Source organism: Prinia subflava, chromosome 4, assembly GCF_021018805.1.
Source record: "Prinia subflava isolate CZ2003 ecotype Zambia chromosome 4, Cam_Psub_1.2, whole genome shotgun sequence".
NCBI lineage: Eukaryota > Metazoa > Chordata > Aves > Passeriformes > Cisticolidae > Prinia > Prinia subflava.
In genome coordinates this window covers 67,114,092-67,132,361 of record NC_086250.1, presented here as the reverse complement: position 1 = coordinate 67,132,361, position 18,270 = coordinate 67,114,092, and the positions used below count along the sequence as shown (strand labels likewise).

The 18,270-nt window shown below is 45.1% G+C and overlaps 1 protein-coding gene and 1 long non-coding RNA gene across 3 annotated transcripts in view; one reads left to right on the top strand and one right to left on the bottom strand.

The window, feature by feature from the left end:
* Positions 1-18,270, bottom strand: part of FRMD4A (FERM domain containing 4A) — a 275,338-nt gene that overhangs the window by 190,786 nt on the left and 66,282 nt on the right. The gene's annotated exons all lie outside the window — the stretch shown is intronic.
* Positions 13,813-17,893, top strand: LOC134550375 (uncharacterized). Its single transcript, XR_010080319.1, has 2 exons — positions 13,813-14,067; positions 17,515-17,893. It is a non-coding gene; the product is annotated as an uncharacterized LOC134550375 (long non-coding RNA).

The following is an 18,270-nucleotide window of genomic DNA, read 5'->3' as shown; positions in this document are numbered from 1 at the left end:
AAACAAACAAACAAACAAAACCACACATCAACCCCTCCCCCCCAAAAAAGGTGTAAGAACCACTCATACTCATTTTCTTGTGGAATGAAAAATCACCATTTCTTTGAAGCCTTTAGAAATTATTGAGACAATGAGGATAATATATACCTCACCAGGAAACAAACTAAGCTCAGACAGAAAGTTTGGCCACGGGTTTGGAAACGTGTTTGAAATCTCAATCCAACTTTCTGAACTTGAGTCAGCAAAATAGGAACTGTGTGACTACCTACACAACACTTTCCCTCTTGGTCAGAACAGTCTTTGCCATGATTTCTATCAGGCTGGCTGTGGGGGCCCTGGTGCTTGTGAGCTTCACTGAAGTCACTGCTGGTGTTTAAGAGGCTTGTGCTGGTGTCTGGTCTGCACCAAAGAAGGCTTTAGAGTAAAAATGGAAAAGATCTATGGAGAGTAAATGTGCTGCTAATCCACTGTTTTGTTTTGTTTTTTCCAAACACTGTACATTATCCTGACTTTATTGGATGAAAAGACTGAAGAAGTTAAGAACTGGAAAAATGCATGTGTTGTACTTTCTACTTGATGTCTAAAAATGCTGTTAGTTCTGGAAATTGTTGAAGCAACATTCAAGCAATCCCTTGTACAGACCAGGAATTAATAAAGTCTGAAGACTTTCTATGTCTGGACTTTAAAACCCAGCTGAAGCATGTCTAAGCCCTTCCAGGGATGTCAGGACTAGGACTTTAGGTTGGGACAGGTTGGAAGGTATTTCAAACACCCAAACTGCCACTTTGCATCATCTATCACTGGCTAACCTTGCAAGAAACACAATCTCTGAACTGAAAAGCCCTTCCAGGAACTTTCAGTTTAGGGGGGTAAATTCTTGCCTTGTGGGCTGCGGAAACTACACCTGGTACTAAACCATCACAAAACCTTTCTGTGAGCTTGGGGCTGCTGCTGGGACTGTGATCATGGTATCAGCTACCTGAAAAAGCCCTTTGAGCAGGCTTATTAACCAAAAGGAACCAGAGGAGCCTTTTCACCCCCTCTAGAGTTTTATAACTGGATTCACAAGATTCTCCCCTTCCTTTCATCCGAATCCAAAACATTTGGTTCATTTCTGGCTCCCAATCTCTGTCCCCAGGCTTGCCCTTTCTCTGTCCCCTGCCCTTTCTGCCCCGGTGTTTGGCCAATGTGAAGGCAACAACTGCCAATTTGTAATGAAAAAAGCTTTTCATTTTCTCATCAAAATAAGAATCTGAAGCGCTGGAAATTTCAAAGCAGAACCTCTGCTCGTGAGGTCTCCAGGCCTTGAGAGCGTTCAATAATTCAATTAAGTTCCAACCATTTGAAAGCCAATTTGAGCACTATCCTGGTTCCAAATTCTTCAGAGTTCACCAGTCACTACCCATTAGCCTCTGCTGTGCTCTTACCTCTTGCACTGTTAACCTGCATGCATTTTGGGGGGATGAAGTCTGGCACAGCTCCTGATCCGTTTCACAGAGAAGTCTGTTTTGATTTGTTACATCTTTTAGAAGTGTCACAAAATATTATAACTTCCAGACACCTGAGAGGTGCACTAAGCATTTATCTGTCTAGGTAGAGTTCAAATTAAACCAATTCCTCCAAAATACTTGTGAACAGGTCAGAAGAGATAAAGCTCAGATGAAGCAGATAAAATTGATGTTTCGTCAGTCACAAGTGATTATATCAGAGTATTACATACGTGACAGCTTTGCTACTTAATATTAGCCTTTTATTATTTTTTTTTTAATACAATTATTTGTCTGTGGGGAGGGTGAATAATTTTTCATCACCTTGAGACTTGAGTAACTTCCAGAAAACTGCTAAAACAACAGTTCTTTGCTTCAAGGTCTTTCTTCTGTCTTTGGCAACTTCTGCACTCACATATCTACTCTTTGTTTGCTATCTATGATATCTGAGTAACTCTACTGTCACGTCAGCAGTCTACCAGATCAGTAGTGATGCTGTCAAGGTAAGATACCCAAAAAATGTCAGTGAAGGTGCTAAGCAAAGGTCTGCAGGACCTGCACGCCAATGTAAGAGATTTTGAGTAAACAGCGTGAACTGGAAAGATGAATTTCCCTTGGAGCACTCGCTCAGTCGTGGTGTCAGACTGAGTGCTCACAGCATCACTCACAGAGTTTACACAAAGGTTTCCACGGGCCAGGATCACTCCTCCATGAGTACTACAAGGTCTGCCTGTTCCACCCCGTTGGAGCCTGTGCTCCAGCCCTTGCTGGGAGAGGTTTCTCACCACTCTGCTCTTGAATCCATGCTGCAAAAATGGTCAGCAGCAAGCTGAATGCTGAATTACGCTTTGTCTACTAGGAAAAGAAAACCAGTAGCTCAGAATAATAAAAAAAATAATGCTGGTAGTTTTCTACAGCAGCAAGATATTTTGGAACTCTTTGGCTGGGTTTGCTTGGAGGCAATCTCCTCTCTTGCCAAAAGGAAAGGTCGCCATAAGCTGCGGAGTAGCGTGGGAAAACCTGCCTCAGAGTTGGCCTGCAGAGCAGAAAGACTGACTTTTTTTCAGCCCTGGGTTCTCTCTTCTCAAGAGAAATTTATTTATAGGAGGAATGACGTTTCCTGCTGCATTCTTAACGTGCTTGCAGCTTGGGATAAGAACATGGGAGCTTTGTCTTCTGCCATCTGTTTTCTATGACAATAAATATCCATTTACGGATTTATCTCTGCCTGGTGTGTTTTAAAGTCATGATATGAGTGAGTGTTCATGGATATCCATTCGGAGAGGAAGTGTCATAGGTAAATAGCAGTCCCAGCTCTGTGCTGGTATAGATTTACATTTGTGTAATAGACAGTGGAGCTGTGGCTTGGGGCTTTGGCTGCATTTTTAATCTTAACTTATCTTCTTTGGAAGCACAAGAAATAAAAAAGCAATCTGGACTAAATTCCTGCTGAGCTGCAAGCATCCACTGACACAACTGGGCACGAGGCCTTTAATTTACCGTAGCTGAGAACTGGGACCTAAAGCTGGGGCACAAACTGCAAAACCCAATTTAAAATGGCTTTTCCAGCCAGACCTCTCCCAGCTTGATGAGTTTCTTACAGCACTTCATTTCGCCTGGAGATGGCCTTCCTTTTTACACAGCCTCTGTAGTGCCAGACTTTGAGCCTCAAAGGCAGAAGAGAGGGCAGACTTATTCCTTTTTAACACAAAAGAAGAAAGCTGCATATTTTCTCTAGGCTTTCAAACTCAAAAAAACAACAATGCCTTATGTTTGTGGTGAGAAGCATTCTCGTGGCTGGAAAATAGCCAGTGAGGTCTTGAGAGGAGTAAATTGTGCTCTTCCTTACCAGAGCCTTGGAGCAGCAGAAAAAGATCTCTGGATGGTGCTAGGCATTTGTTAGACATTAGCAGGACTCTATTCATCTTCCTCTTGCACACATCTGCAGCACATGGATATAATAAACATTGCTGGGAGGCAGAAACCGTCTCACATCAATAATGCAAAGGGAGAAGAGCCTGTATATTTAACATGCTGGGGGAAGAAGACCCAGAGAAGAAAGATCTGGTGGGAAGGACTGTGTGTTGAGAAATGCTGTGTTAGGGATGGGATTCATGTGTGGTGGTGTTTTTTTTTTTTGGTTTTTTTTTGTTTTTTTTTGTTTTTTTTTTTTTTTTTTTTTTTTTTTTGGTTTGTTTGTTTTGGTTTTTTTTTTTTTTTTTTTTTTTTTTGGTTTTTTTGGGGTTTTTTTGTTTGTTTTTGTTTTTGTTTTTGTTTTGTTTTCTTTTTTTGTGGGGACATGAATCCTCTTCTAACCAAGGTGTATGTGCTGGCTAAAGTAGAGCTGGCTGCAGTTTAGAGTTATTAAATCTGTCAAATGTGTTCAGGAGACCTCCTTTGCAACCCCCCCACCCAGTATTTTGACTGCCTTTGCTGCAATCCTAAAGTGCTGGTCAGGATGAAAGCAACTCATGGACATCAGCACTGAATTAGATGAACCCAACTCATGCCTCAGTTCTGACACCAGCTGCTGGTGTGCCCCATGGCACAAAGTTTAATTCTGCCTCTGCTGAATGTCTGCTGGTCTCTGTGTTGTACCTGCTAATATTTAGCAATGCCCTTTTTCACTTGGACTTGTGAACACCTTTGTAAAGCCCTTTTTCTGGTGGGTGTGTGCCATGCATTGCACAGATCTCTCACATCTCAGGCTCTGCATGTGAAACCTGCTCACTCAGAAGTGTATTTCGGGCTTTTTCACTACTGCAGTGGGATTTTATGGACTCTGAGCTTAGATTTTGGACTTCAGGACCCCAAGTGCAGAGAATCTGCCCTGCCAGCTCTAGCTGGTGAGGGGGCTCCAGGGAGAGAGAACATGATGCATCCTTCAGCCAGGCTGACCACAACCTCATGGGCCAGAGGCCTGATGAGGCAGAGAGAAAAGCAGCAAGGACAGAGGTTCAGAACAAAAAAGAAGTGATTGCAAAAATCATCCCATCAAATTCTCTGGCAATCCTTAAAGCAAGGCTCCAGCATTTGCCTGAGACGTCTAAACCACCCCAACCTTAGGTCAAGAAGTGGGAAGGAGAGAAATAAACTGTGGATTTGAGTGAAAATAAAACAACACAACCCCCTGACAGTGTCACTTGGGCTATGTGTGGAGCTGTTAAGTCTGTACACACTGCTAAGTCCCCTGCAGTGCTGGCCATCCTCCTGCAGCTGCTCTTGCCTCCTATATAAACACTAACATTCTCCAACACCTTCTTCTGGAGGTATTTCCATGCTCTGCCCTGCTCCCTGCCAAGGGGTTATATCCTGGAAGCCCCCTGTGAGAGTGCTGCTGGTTTTTACAGCTCTCCATCACACAGAATAATGCCCAGAGCAGAGCAAAGCCTCGGGCAGCTGCTGTCAGGCAGGTCAGCATGGATAAGATGCTTCCAAAGAGGATATGTGCACGCATGGAAGAGTGGTCTCACATTTTCTGCACTGTTATATGTCTCTCAAATAGAGATAGAAAAGGTGGGAATGGCTTCAAATTAAAAGAGAAGAGATTTAAATTAGATGTTAGGAAACAATTCTTCCCTGTGAGAGTGGTGAGGCAGTAGCACAGGTTGCCCAGAGAAGCTGTGGATGCCCCATCTCTGGAAGTGTTCAGGGCTGGGTTGCACACAGTCCTGAGAAACCTGAGGCAGTGTCTGGCATCCTGCCCCAGTGGGGGGGTCAGAACGAGATGATCTTTAAGATCCCTTCCAACCCAAACATTCTACAGTTTTACCATTTGTCTCTGGACTACTCAGCCTCAGGCACAGTCTGCATAAAATCACCAGCCACTCCAGACAGGGAGGGACCCCCTGTGGCCATCAGCAGCAGAGGACGGTGGCCCTGAAGCAGCTGAGAGCTCACTCCGGGTGAAAAATCATCTGCCACCTTGCGGGAAGCCACCGTGGAAGGGGACACCACACTCTGGGAGCAGCTGCAAGCCACCAGAGGCCAACCCTGGCAGCAGCGCCAGGCAGGGAACAGGAGCAAAATAAAACCTGACCCAAGGCAGGTTAAGGCTGCCTGCCCTGGGCCCCCTCAGAAGAAGCATCTTGAAACACAAAGCCCAAATTTACCGGGAGGGACATTTCTGAATGCTCTCCAAAGCAACGAGCCACAATCAAACAATAGCAGACCAAAGCTGTGTGAATAATTGATTATCTTTGCTTTGCTTGACGGACTGGAAAGGCAAAGGAAATATTTTTCAGGTTGACACAAAGTTATTCTGCTTTCTCTTCTGCCAAATTGAAGGGAAAGAAAAACAAACAATAAAAAGGCTTTGTGTTTAACCAAAACATTTTCCAAACAGCTTTTAATTTTTGAGATTTTTCCCGTATTCCTTAAAAAAAAGAAGGAATTTGTCTAAATGAAATTACACTCTTTTTGAAAGAAAAAATGCAGAAAAAATTGGTTTGAAATGTACAAAAGCAGATTTTTTTTTGAGTGCAACAGACTTGAAGTAAACTCACAGGTGGCTGCAGCTGCAGCCAGACTGCTTTTCAGCAAGACAGATGCCCCAAGGAAAAGCTTTCTTCTGTCCTGGGTGAAAGGACCAACTCTGAGCCACTCTGGGCTTGTAGAGCTTCTACACTTGCCACCAGGGAGTGCAGCACCCCTTACCCACCCATGGGGCACTCAGCCCAAACCCCTGTGGGCAGGAATGAGCAGAGGGTGCCTGTTCCACAGTTTTGGGGGCTATCAGTAGTGATGAGCTGGGCTGTGTGTGTGCAAGGTGTCCCTGTCCCCTGGGGGGCTATGCTGCCCCTGCCAGCTCTGTCACAGGCAGCACAGCGGGCAAAGGCAGCCTGGAAGCACCTGGTGAGTGCCAGATGTGCACTCAGTGTGTGCTCTGTGGGTGTCCAGCATGCTCTGAGCTCAGCCCCCTGTCCCAGCTGCTGCTTCTTTGCCAGCCCATCAATCTTCAGAGTGCCAGGACCTCGTGGTTCCCTGGGCACTGCTGCTAGGTGATGTGCCTCCGAGTAATTAATGACACTATTTCAGTTTTCCCGGGTCCCCTGCTATTCCTGCTGCAGCATGAAAGCAGCAGCATTGCCTTGGCTGTCCAGGGACAGCCCTGTGGTGTCACTTCAGTCATTAGAGACACTCTGTGCACTGCAGAGCCCTCACTGCCACCAGTGCTTGCTGAATATCTCAGCTGGGACAGACACTGGTGGGCATCTGCATCTCTGCTCATTTACACAGAGCGCTTCCACAGCACCCTGAGCGTTCCTCTGGTGTTCATTATTTGGCTATTATTATTATTATTATTGTTATTGTCATTGTCAATGCCATTGTTATTGTTATTATTTACTCCCCACTGCTACAGTGCTGCCATATGCCATCATGCTCTTTCAGTGAGTACTGAATATTTGAAACTATTTTTTTTTCAGAAATTATTACCCCCAACCATTGCCACAGAGTCTTTAACTAGTTACATTTGTTGTATGTTATCTTACAGTTCCCTCTGGCACCAGTGTCCACTCTAAGTTACCACACAGCCTCTGACAAGTATTAATTCCCATTCATCAGCACACAGGTCCCACCAACAGTAATTCCTGCCGTGGCACACAGCAGTAGTAATTTCTTCACACCATGACATAATCCCTATTAGTTCTCACTACTAACAGGGCAGACAACTGTTATCAAATGTACCCTCCTCATGCTCTGGGCATGCATTCAGGACAAAGAAATCATGGCTTACCCTTTCCACACTGCGTCTCCTCAGTGATCCATATGGTATTTTCAATAAAAGTCTTCGGGTCCTACCCGGAGTCACAGCTGTCTGTACTACCATAGTGCAGAGCTAACTCGTGTGTGTGTGTGTGAGAGAGAGAGAGAGTTCACAGCACACACAGCCTCCCCTAGAAACAACTCACAGTCTCATCTAGATTTCCCAACTATCAAATAGCTGAGTGGGTTTTCACATCAGACCATATGAGTCAAGATGTGGCTTGTTTGAAAGAAGGAGGGGGGAAACGGGAAAAAAAAATTAAAAAAAGGAAACTCCAAGCCTTGTAACCTTAACAGCATGCTTCAAGCAGAGTATCTTTAGCTTCCTTCTGTTTCTCGGTGTAGTTTGCTCAGCAGGATTGCTGTGCCATAGAGGTGGAAGAATTGAGCTTCTGGGGAGAATGTTCCAAAAACGTCAAGCCCACTTCTCATTGCTACAGATGGTAACCAGGTCAGTTGTCTAATCAAAGCTCTATCTGAGTTATTATACGTTTTGCCATGTGACTGCAGACCCCTCTGGTTTGCTGTACAGTAGATCACATGTTCACCTTAAAAAGAATATCTGGTGTATCACCATCTGGTGCAGAGATTATTGTTAATTCCTGGGTTCAGATATTCCTCTCTCCTAGATGCTGGAAGGCACAGAGCCAGAGCAGAGGGCTCGGGCAGCTCCTCTGGGCTCTCAGCTGAGCTGAGTGCTCAGGATGCAGGGTGTGAATGGCACAGAGCAGCACATGGATGGGGACAGAGGACAGGCAGTACCACTCACACCCACCTCTGTACACACCCACAGCACTGACAGCCTGACTGGGGATGCCTGCAGCTTCTATGTGTGCTTACTCACTTACAAAAATGATTATGTTACAGTCTGTAATTGTGAAGTGTTACTTCATAAAGTCATTCTCAATGTCTACTCTTTTTTTTTTTTTTTTTTTTTTTTTTTCTTCTTCTTCTTTTTTTTTTTTTTTCCTCTCTTGTACAACCACTTTAGAGTGGTTTCCTCTCTTGTACAACCACTTTAGAGTGGTTTCCTCTCTTGTACAACCACTTTAGATGATAGTATTTTCTTTCTCTGGAAGGAGAGTTTAAAACTTTATTTACACTCTAAATTGTACACACATGCTTTGGAAAGGGGAATAATACTTCCCCTTCCCAAAGCTTTTCTATACAAACCAGGAGTTGTCCTAAAGCAGCCAGGTATAATCCTGTGTTTTTATAGGAAAGTGTTTTGGATGTTGTGTTCATTTCCATACTCTGTTAGAGGTATTGGTCCAAATGTAATTTAGAGTTAATGTGTGCAAAGTGGGAGCTTGTCAACCCAGCAATTCCTTAGTGGTACTCTGAATTTGCCCCGTAAAATGGAAAAGATGTTGGCCCATGTCCTTTTGCTTGAAGCAGTCTAGCTGGGAGAGCAAAAATCTGCTGAGTTGGAAAGCCAATCCCTTGCTCCATGTATTGTTCTCATTTTAATGCAAAACTAAAAATACTTTGTTTTGATCCAAGTCCAAAAGCTGGGATGAAGGTGTTAGGGACATGACATTAAAGCAACCATTTCAAATAAAAAATGAGAAACTCTATCTGCTCACCATATGCACACGCATTAAAACCAGTCAAAGGAAAAAAACCTGCAGCTTGATGTGGGAAACTCTAAATATTAAAACAATTGGCCTTTGTTGGTAATGAGTTCCATATGTCTCTTGCCAAAGAGAGCGAAAGAGACAGGAAAAGATGGAAATATCTTAAGCATGACTGACTTGTATATGTTCTTTATGTGCAATAGGTGTACAGTTAGGGTCTTTGCTTCTTGCAGGGTTTTTTTTATGATGGTTAGTGCCCCTCCTGCTATCTCACAGCCACCCCACGTCTTTTTTCAAGCATGAAGATGTTGGCATTTCCCACAGGGAACCTTTGCCTGCATCAGCAGAGCCCCCGGGGACTGACTGCTGGAGAAAGAGGGCAAAGGTGGTAGCAATTAGCCTTGCTGGGAGCTTTTCCTGAGTAGGAGCTGAGTCAGGACCTTGAGGGTGAGCGTTTCATACAAGAGCAGAGTACCAAAGGTGTCCCTGTTCACCCGATCCAAAGCCCTGGGTGTGGCTCCTGCCCACACCAGCCCCCTTCCCCAGGAACTCTCGTATTCCTGCAAGCATGTTCTCCTCCCTGCAGGTCCAGCTCATGGAAAAAATAGCTCTGTAGATAGAAATTTATCCACTAGAGGGGACAAAGAGCCACAGCACACATGGAGATGTGTCTGTAAGTCATCGGCTTCCAGACCAGGCACAGACAGCCCAGTGGTACCAGCATGAAACACCACACACGGATATTCTCCACAGGGGAAAGGGGATTCATTTAGTCATTTCCAAAAACTTCAAGTGGTTTTGCTTAGATTTTTAGGTCTTGCCAATGAAATGCAAATCTTTGTATTGCTCAAGGCAGCTGAACAATAATAAAAATATTCTTCTTTACAGGAAATATCTTGCACACATGAAAAGTAGAAGAGATCCATCCATTTTCATGTTACTGGAGCCAATTCCAATAAGATCCCCATATATCCCACTGGGCTGTCTCCTTGCTCCCTCACTGTGCTGCACCCCAGGCACAACTCTATGGGTACCCTCCATGTAAAACTGAAGACCTGGACCCACTATGACACTTTTTTTCTGTTTCATTCCTCATTTCCCAAGTGGTATGAACCTGGAGGCAGGAAGCCAAACCTCAATCATCAGGACTGTGAAAACCATCCAGGAGCATGAGATGTTTGCTTTATATTTTTTGTTCAAAGCATATTGGTAGGCAACTGTATAGGGCAGTCTACTAGAATTAATTTGATAGATTGCCTAAAGGTAGTAGTGTAAAACTTCTCCCATGAGGGTCTTTCTGCTTGTTCCCAGAGGGTGAGTTTGGGTGTTTGTGGCAGGCATAAGCACTTCAGCCCATCAAATTCTGAATTTGCCTCTGGAGATCCCCCTTTCCCCTTTAGGTGGCTGCAGATGCAGATGAAGATGACCAGGCTCATCACTGAGTCTTCATTTAACTGCACTGTCTGCAGAGACAATCTCCAATTGAACAGCACAGTAGGAAATAAACCCCTAAATATTCTAAAGGAACGTCCTGGCCCTGTCCCCACAGACCCTCAGAAGGGACACACTGTATTTACTAACTGCTGAAAGACAGAGCTCTTTAAAGCAGTGGATGCTTTTCAGTACTAATTGCAGGCTGCCAGGAGCAGTGGTTTGTGGTAACAATGCATCAGAGGAAAGTATATCCAATGGTTTGCTATTTGGACTAGATTTCTTTTTTGGTCTTTAATGAAAAGGAGAGAGGAACCATTTACTGCTGCAAAGTGTGTCTTATATTTGCAGCACAGGAGTCAAGTTTCAAGTCAGGGTACTCCCAGCAGAGATCAATGAATGGAAACCAGGGACAGCAGTGGCACAGACTGAAATGCAGTGAGTGATATCCATCAGATCTATCAATGACATTGCATTGTAAAACTGAAAAGTCACTAGTACAGAAAAATCCACTTAAGTTTGGTATTCCATGAAGACACGAGTATGGCAACAGACTGAGGGGAAAATAAGGATAATTTGCAGCTCCTGGCAGTATTTTCCACCCTGGATGATATCTATGGTTTCTCAGTAGCAAAGCCAAATTCTTCCCTGGAGTCCTGATAGGGAAACCACTTCTATTTGAGCTCTTTAGCAGCTCCTATTAATCTTTGTGGGATTTCTTATTTCCCACTGTAAGCAATCCTCCTTAGCTATTTTGTTGGAAAGATGAGGAGAACAGAGCTTCCCCAGAGCTTTGGGGCTGCAAACCCTACAGTGACTTAGCTTACATTTTATTGCACTCAGAATCAGACTGCAAAGGAAATTGCCTTGTTGGGAGTGAAAGATGTGCAGAGGTTGTCGTTGCAAATCCGGCTTGCCTTTGATTTAAAAAAAGCTAAACAATTTTCCACTCTTACATGGTGTTTTACAGAGAAATGTTATGATCACTCTAGCCTGGGGAGGGATGTGGGAAAACTCACCGGGTGCAGCTCCGTTCCCATGTGAGTCCTTTCCATCAGAGCTGGCAATAACCCAGCAGCTTGCAGGGGTGAGAGAGAGGCTGTTTGTGGTCCCCAGCCACAGAAAGCCTGGGGGCTTCCCCTGTATGTGGCAGGGCTGTGTCACATCAGGGGCCACACACACCATCCTGTCCCTGTCTCCCCTGGGCAAGCTGTGCCTGGGAGTGCCTTTGCTGTGTGCAACTACCCAGGCTGAATATGAAGGTCAGCCCCACATTGGAACACAGGATTCACGCTTTGTTTCACTCTGATCTAGAGCTGGGGATTATGCAGTGATCAAGGTGGTGTTGGACTGCATGCCCTTCATTTATACCCACAAAAGCCATGGGGAATTTGGGCTCCTGTCACAAATTCACATCGTGCTGCAACATGGTTGTTTTATCATGTGCAGTTCACAGACATGTCAGTGGGTCTGATTAGCATAAGCCTAATCAGAACCCCAGAACCGAGCCCTTCTGGACTCAGAGAAGTTCGTATCTGAGGCACTTTGCTGTAGGTTGACACAGAATGTCATGTCAGATGGTCCTGAATGTCCTCATTCACTGGCATCCCAGCATAAGTGTCTGCCTGGCTGCTCATCAGCTGCTTTGTGTACCTCAGCTTGGGTGTTGATGGGGAATGGCTGGCAGAGCACAGTGAGGAGCCCAGGATGTCACCTGCCGAGCCTGCACCTAGCCAAGCACTTAGACCCAGCAGCTGCTGTGTCACCAGGCCAGCAAGTTCTTGGCACAGCCTCTACTGAAAATCATGGCAGAGATACAGACAACCCAGGAAATACCTTCAGGAAAGAGGACAGAGCAACCTTCACCCTTCCTCTTCCCCTCCTGCCACCAGGCAGACTCTCCCAGAGCAGCCTCCATCCCACCTGCAGTTCTCCTCTTCATCCTCTGACCTTTCTGTGGTCCTGGTTGGGGAAAGTGGCTCGGGCAGATGGGCTCCTGGAAAACCCTGTCCAGAAGAGCAGCAGCAGATAAGAAGGGCCTCTGCTAGATGGAAGAACATTTCCCTTGGGTTTTAGTGTGCTGGCAGGTCGGCTCTTTTCCCACATAACTCAGAGAGACAGCAATTAATTAGGGAGGGAACTCGCCTGACCCCATTGCCCTGGAGACACGCCCCTGTAAACATCACGGAGGGATTGAAGAGGCCACCTCTGACTTCCAGGGCTAATATAAACAAAGGAGGAGATATTTGGCAACAATAGCACATTCCCACATGGAGGCTGAGCAGCAGAGGCAGGGTGTGATGCACACAAGAGCAGGCATGCTCTTAGCTGGGGGATGACTATGCAATATTTCTACTGGGGGTCTGGTCTAAAGCCTTTGGAAATCCTGGTGACTGCAAGGAATGTGTGAATACTCGGTACATCTCAGTATCAAATCTTAAAATGTGAGCAGGCTATTCCAGTGGAGTGCTTAGCACTGCTGATTTGCTTCAATTCCTGAAGAAATAGGGGTTTGCTCAGCACGGCATGGAAGGTACTCAGCCTTGAGCTCGATGTAAGCCTTAAACAGGATGTGTGACATATGGACTATGTCAAACACTGTGAAGATAAATGCTTCTTTGTTCTGTGCAATTTTCTCTCTTTTAAAACTTCATCCTTGTTACACTGCTTTGATTAATCTTAATATATTGTGGGAAAGCATATGTGTCTGTGTAAGGGAAGGAGAGAGAGTTGTGTTGCCCCAGAGAAGGCCACATGAATGGCAGAGAGACCAACATGTCCCTAAAGAAAGGAGGGAAGCAGAAGACCCCTGAGAGATGTTACAAGGCTTTTTTTTTTAAGTTTTGCCAGACTTGGTTAATAGCTTCTCAGGCAAATCATGTTTTGTAGCTGAGGTTTTGCAGGCATTCAATAATAATGACTTTTCTCCAAGTGAGAAAAAAACTCTGCATCAAACTGAAAGAGGAACTGCTAACATTGGCAAAATACAAATCCAGCTAGGTTGTGTTTTGTGTGTATTTTTTTGGCATATGGAGAAATGTGAAAAGTTTGACTCTCTGGACCTTCTGTCTTGGAATCTTGGGGTCTCTCCCTGTAATTCCTATCTATTCATACAACACCCTGCCCCAGTTGTAGGACTCACCTGAAGTGGCATTTACCTCTCCTAATTTTGGTCCCTTTATGTAAGCTTGTCACTTGGACTCCTTTTGTCATAGCTGGAAGGAAATGGGCACTTGCAAGCTTTGAGACACCAGACCTGCTTTAGCTGCTTATTTTACTGGGGGCTGAATGGAACCTGAAAGTGTCAGTGTCTCCCCACCAGTTGGGGAGACATGAAAACTGGCCACTCTTTGCCTGACTTGCCAGCTCTCAGAGGTTCTCCTCTGTCCCTTGGTAACTGTATTTAATTACCTTGTTTTTGCTAACATCTCTTTTGGCATTCCCACTCCCAGCCCTTTGTTCTCACTGTGTCATGTCTGTGTGTTGTTCAGCATGGTTGACCAAGCCTAGGCTGCTCCACAGAGCTCTTCTCCTTCTCCACAAAGGCTCTCTGAGGGTCAGCAGCACAATCTGACTCTCATGGGAGTGAGATGGGAGTTTTCTATCCATGGCACCATGTGGAGGGTGGCAGCACAGCACTATGGCTTTTCTTCTCCAGGGCTGTCCATGGCAGCTGGATTCCTGGGTTGGGCTCAAAATATGACTCAATGACTCATAAAAGCCCTCATCTACCTTGGGCTGCTAAATTTGAAGGTGCTACTTCTGGGTGGTGAAACCCTTGAGTACAAGGAACTGGTTGTTGAAAGGTAACTGTGGGCATTGTGGTTATGCATTTACCCTCTTTTAGAGCTGTCTGTAGGGACTTGATGTTATCTGCTGGACTACATCCTTCACTGGGAAGACCTGATATGATTATTTTTCATTTCTTAGTTTCAGAAGTGTCTAAACAAAACCTGAGGCAAGCTACCTAATTAAATCTCTTTAATGGTGCAATCCTGCTAAGCAACCTCAGCTTTTATTGCAGATCAAGGGGCCTGATTCTGCTTCTCTTCCCTGCACTGCCATAACTCATGCTGACTCCAGGGTGGAGGGCGAAGCTTTAAATCTCCTGCAAACTGGATACTGAGGAAAAACTGGGGGATGCTGTTGTTGCCAGAGAGAAAGTCATTAGGAGCTGCTTCAAAGAACCAATTTCTCTGATAAATAAACACATGGCAATACCCATTATATTGCAGGGGGTGAGGTTAGCACCCACACCTCTGCATTATGTATGATTTGTGACTGCTCTGGGTATGAACTTGCTTCTTGCTCTTCGATTAGCAAGCCCGGGCAGCCTGGCAAAGCCACAAAATTTATTGCTGCTGTAGAGGTTAATGGATCACTTTACATGTTGATAATGTCTTATTATTGCAATTGTTATTAAGAAAAATGTAACACAGACACCGGGAGTCGATAGCAACTGCAAGAATGTTTGTTTGATTACTGCAGGGAGGGGGACTCATGCATGCAGGGCTCACGGTGTAAATGGTGCTCGAAGCAAGTTCATCACAACCCCCTTCCTGCACCCCTCCTGTCTCCAGATTGTCCTCAGTCCCAGCTATGAGGATGGCTACTGTTTACCAGTGTTGATGGCATGAGAAAATAGGAAGGTTAATGGTCTAATTGCCCAAAGAATGGACAAATTTCACAGCTATCTATGCCAGAGCATGCTAGGACTAGATCCAAAGTCACACTTCATCCTTGGCATCAGAGATCTGTGAGACATTCATGGTTGGATTATTCTGCTATTGTGTGGAGTCTTATACTCTGGAGGGAACAAACCACCAACCCAGGCTTCTGGAAGTTGTGTTTCTACTCCTTTCTAAGTGGGAAGATGGGCGAGGATGCTGCTTAAATGGCTCTGCGTCCCTCTGTCTCAGCTTCTCTATCTGTAACATGAAAAATCATCAGGGCTGATTTTATTGTTGTTTCACTATTATTTAATAAAGAGCCAGGTCAGCTAAATGCCCCTCTCTTCACAGATTAGCTTTAAGAGCTGGAATCTGTGGGTATTGGTAGCCACCACTCCAAATCCTTACTGGGACACGATGGCCTTGTCCACCTCATGGTGCCATCCCCATTGCCAAAGGGGGCTCTGTCTCCTGTCTGACCCTCATTTCAGACCCTTCAATATTGCATAGGAGAATATCCCTCTCTTTCAAATATCCAGCTTTACATCTGTCTGGATGTAAGAGTTTGACTCCCACCTTAATTCTGGTTCATCCCAGGTAATTTCTTCTGACTGAGTTTCATGCTCTTGCTATTTAGGTGTTAACTCTGCCAGAATCTGACAACATGTGGAGGGAGAAGAGCAGCTGTTTCTCTGGGTGATGGAGGAGTCTGGGGCATGGCAAATCTGGATTCCTACATCCACTCAGGGCAAAGCAATCATAGCCCCTCTCCATGCTAGAAAGACATTACAAATATAATTTCATGAGATACTCTCATACATATACATGTACATGCTATATATGTAGATAAAGATATTTAAAAATACATTTAAAATATATTTATATATACATATATAGGCATATATACATATACATGTAAGTATATATTTTTCTGTGGAATGTGGTGAGAAGAAGCCTGAGGAGCCAGATGTGAAAATAGATGTTTGTAGGAATGTAGAGGGAGCTATGGAGTGTACTGTGGATTTGACAGGATGTGTCTGGATGGGCTCTAAGACCCCAGGAATCATTGGAGATAAACTTCCAGGTGATATCTGGAGTGGGCCAGCATACAGGGTTCATGGTTTAAGGACTTCATCTGAAGGATTTTTTTCTCTTGTGGGATATCCACTACAGCTCCATCATGTCTGTCTTCAGAATTCAGTCTCCTTTTTGATGCCAGCTGATGTTTGACTACTTCAGGCTCACTTTCCTAACAGGATTATTATCCCTTAGCCTGTTTGCCTGAAAGTCTGTTTTTTTTAGCAGATCTAAAGCCACACCCATAATGCAAGGAAAAGCATCTCTCATTTGGGCAGCCCCCACAACCCTTCTCACTTTCAACCCCTTCCAGACATCCCATGGAAAGTGCCCCATGCATCCTGGGCATGGCATATCCTGGAGGTTTGCTCTGCCTGTGCCTAAGGCAAGGCCTGGAAGGCAGCAAGGTTGATCCTGAGGTTTCCCTCAAAGGTCTCATTCACAGACTGCTCAACAATAATTAGTGTGTCCAGAGGCAAGGAGGGTGTAGCTCAGGGATGCCTTTTGCGAGCTATGAAACAAGGATTCAGTCTGCATTTCATATCCAGACTCCCTTTTCCCTGTAGCACACCCAAGGGACCTGCTGAGCTTGTCCCTGCCCTGCCTCCCTGCTTTGGTCCCTGTGTCCCTGTCCAGCTTTCTCCAGTCCCAGCCCGCCAGGCGGCTGGGCAGCAGCCCGCCGGCGATGACAGCTAATTATGAAATGTCATGTCAAAAAATTCCCTTTTATCTCATCTGGTACAGCCTAGCACAGCTCTCCAGTGCCCTTTGGAAACCGGGGAAGGGAAGTGTCAGGGCAGCACCAGCTGCTTTCTGATACGGGATGACAACGCAGCGAGAGCACCGTGTCCTGGAAGGAAGCGGCAGCTCGTGCCGTGTAGATGCAAATCTCTGGTTTCCGCAAAAAGAAAGAAAAAATGTTTTAAAAAGTGTTCTCATGTAATACTAGAGAACATGTAATACATTCCTTCCTTTCCAGAGGAAGTGTTTAACACATCTGCTGGCGAGGCTTGCTGTCATCCCTGCAAAACTGCTGAATTCACTCCAGGTGAGTTCTTGCAGGAGAATTTAGCTAAAAAGCTCATTCAGAGAAAAACTGGCCCAATCCTATAGTTTTTCTTCAGTCTGCATTACTGCAGAAGCTAAATTACATCAAGGTATGTTAGTCTGTGCTGAGCTGTGTCTCAGTTCTCGTTACAAACTGGTGGTTGCTTCTCATTTGTTGTCTGCTATAACCTTTTACACTGTGACAAGATGGGCTTGATAGTTTAGTACAAGCTATTAAAGTGAGCTTTGTCAGGGTCCACTGATCTGGGAATGGGTTACTGCCCCTAAGGTCCAAGAAGCATTAAAACTAAGTTTCTTAGAAGAAAAAAAAAAGATAATTCAAGGCTCCCTAGACCACAATTTCCCAATTTTGTAAGTAATCACCTGGTTTGGAGCAGTGGAGGGCACCGAAGAATTGGAAGAGGAGCATTATGGTGACAGATGGCTTTGCTCTTTCAGCAATAAACCTGACACAGATGAAGATGCATGGCATGGAGCAGACTCCAAGATCATTCCCAGGAGGGTCCTGTTACCTGGCAGTCTGCCCACAGCCCATCCAGCCCGACCAGTCTGGCCTCATGCTCCTCACCAAAATCCCCATCTTGCTGCAGCAAAACTCTTGGTAGTGGATCAAAGACCTTGGACAAATCTGGCTGCTAGAATGCCCTGTAACCGCCAGAGCTTGACATTTTGCCCTCCTTCATATTGAGTTTGATGTTTACTTTTCTGTATCCAGTATATGCAGAGGTTATTTTTAGCATTGCTAAATGAATAAGTGGTTTAAGATCAAACACAGCAGCAAGGCAAGGTGATGTATGAGTAAAGCTTGAAAATTGTGCTTGATAGTGGTGATTCTGCATGTGGCATTTGATCTAGATTATCTGAAATTCTTCTTGCCTTAATTCCTAGGTAGGTTTTAGAAGAGCCCAGCTAGCTGCAAACACGGTTGCTCATAAGGGAAAACCTTTTTTCTTGATTTGCTTAGAGGCTAGATTGGATTGCCAGCCCTGAAATGGGATGTGGAGCCTGGATGTGTTGCCCCTGGGTCGAGCAGCCCCAGGCTCTGCAGAGCACACGGCTGTGACACTGCTGCAGTGTCCCCTGCACAATGCTGCTCACACACCCCAGCTCCTCCAGAGCCAGCTGTGCTCAGGGGTGGCACAGCATGGCACTGCACAGACATGTCCCTGCATCACAATTTCAGCTGTGACTGCA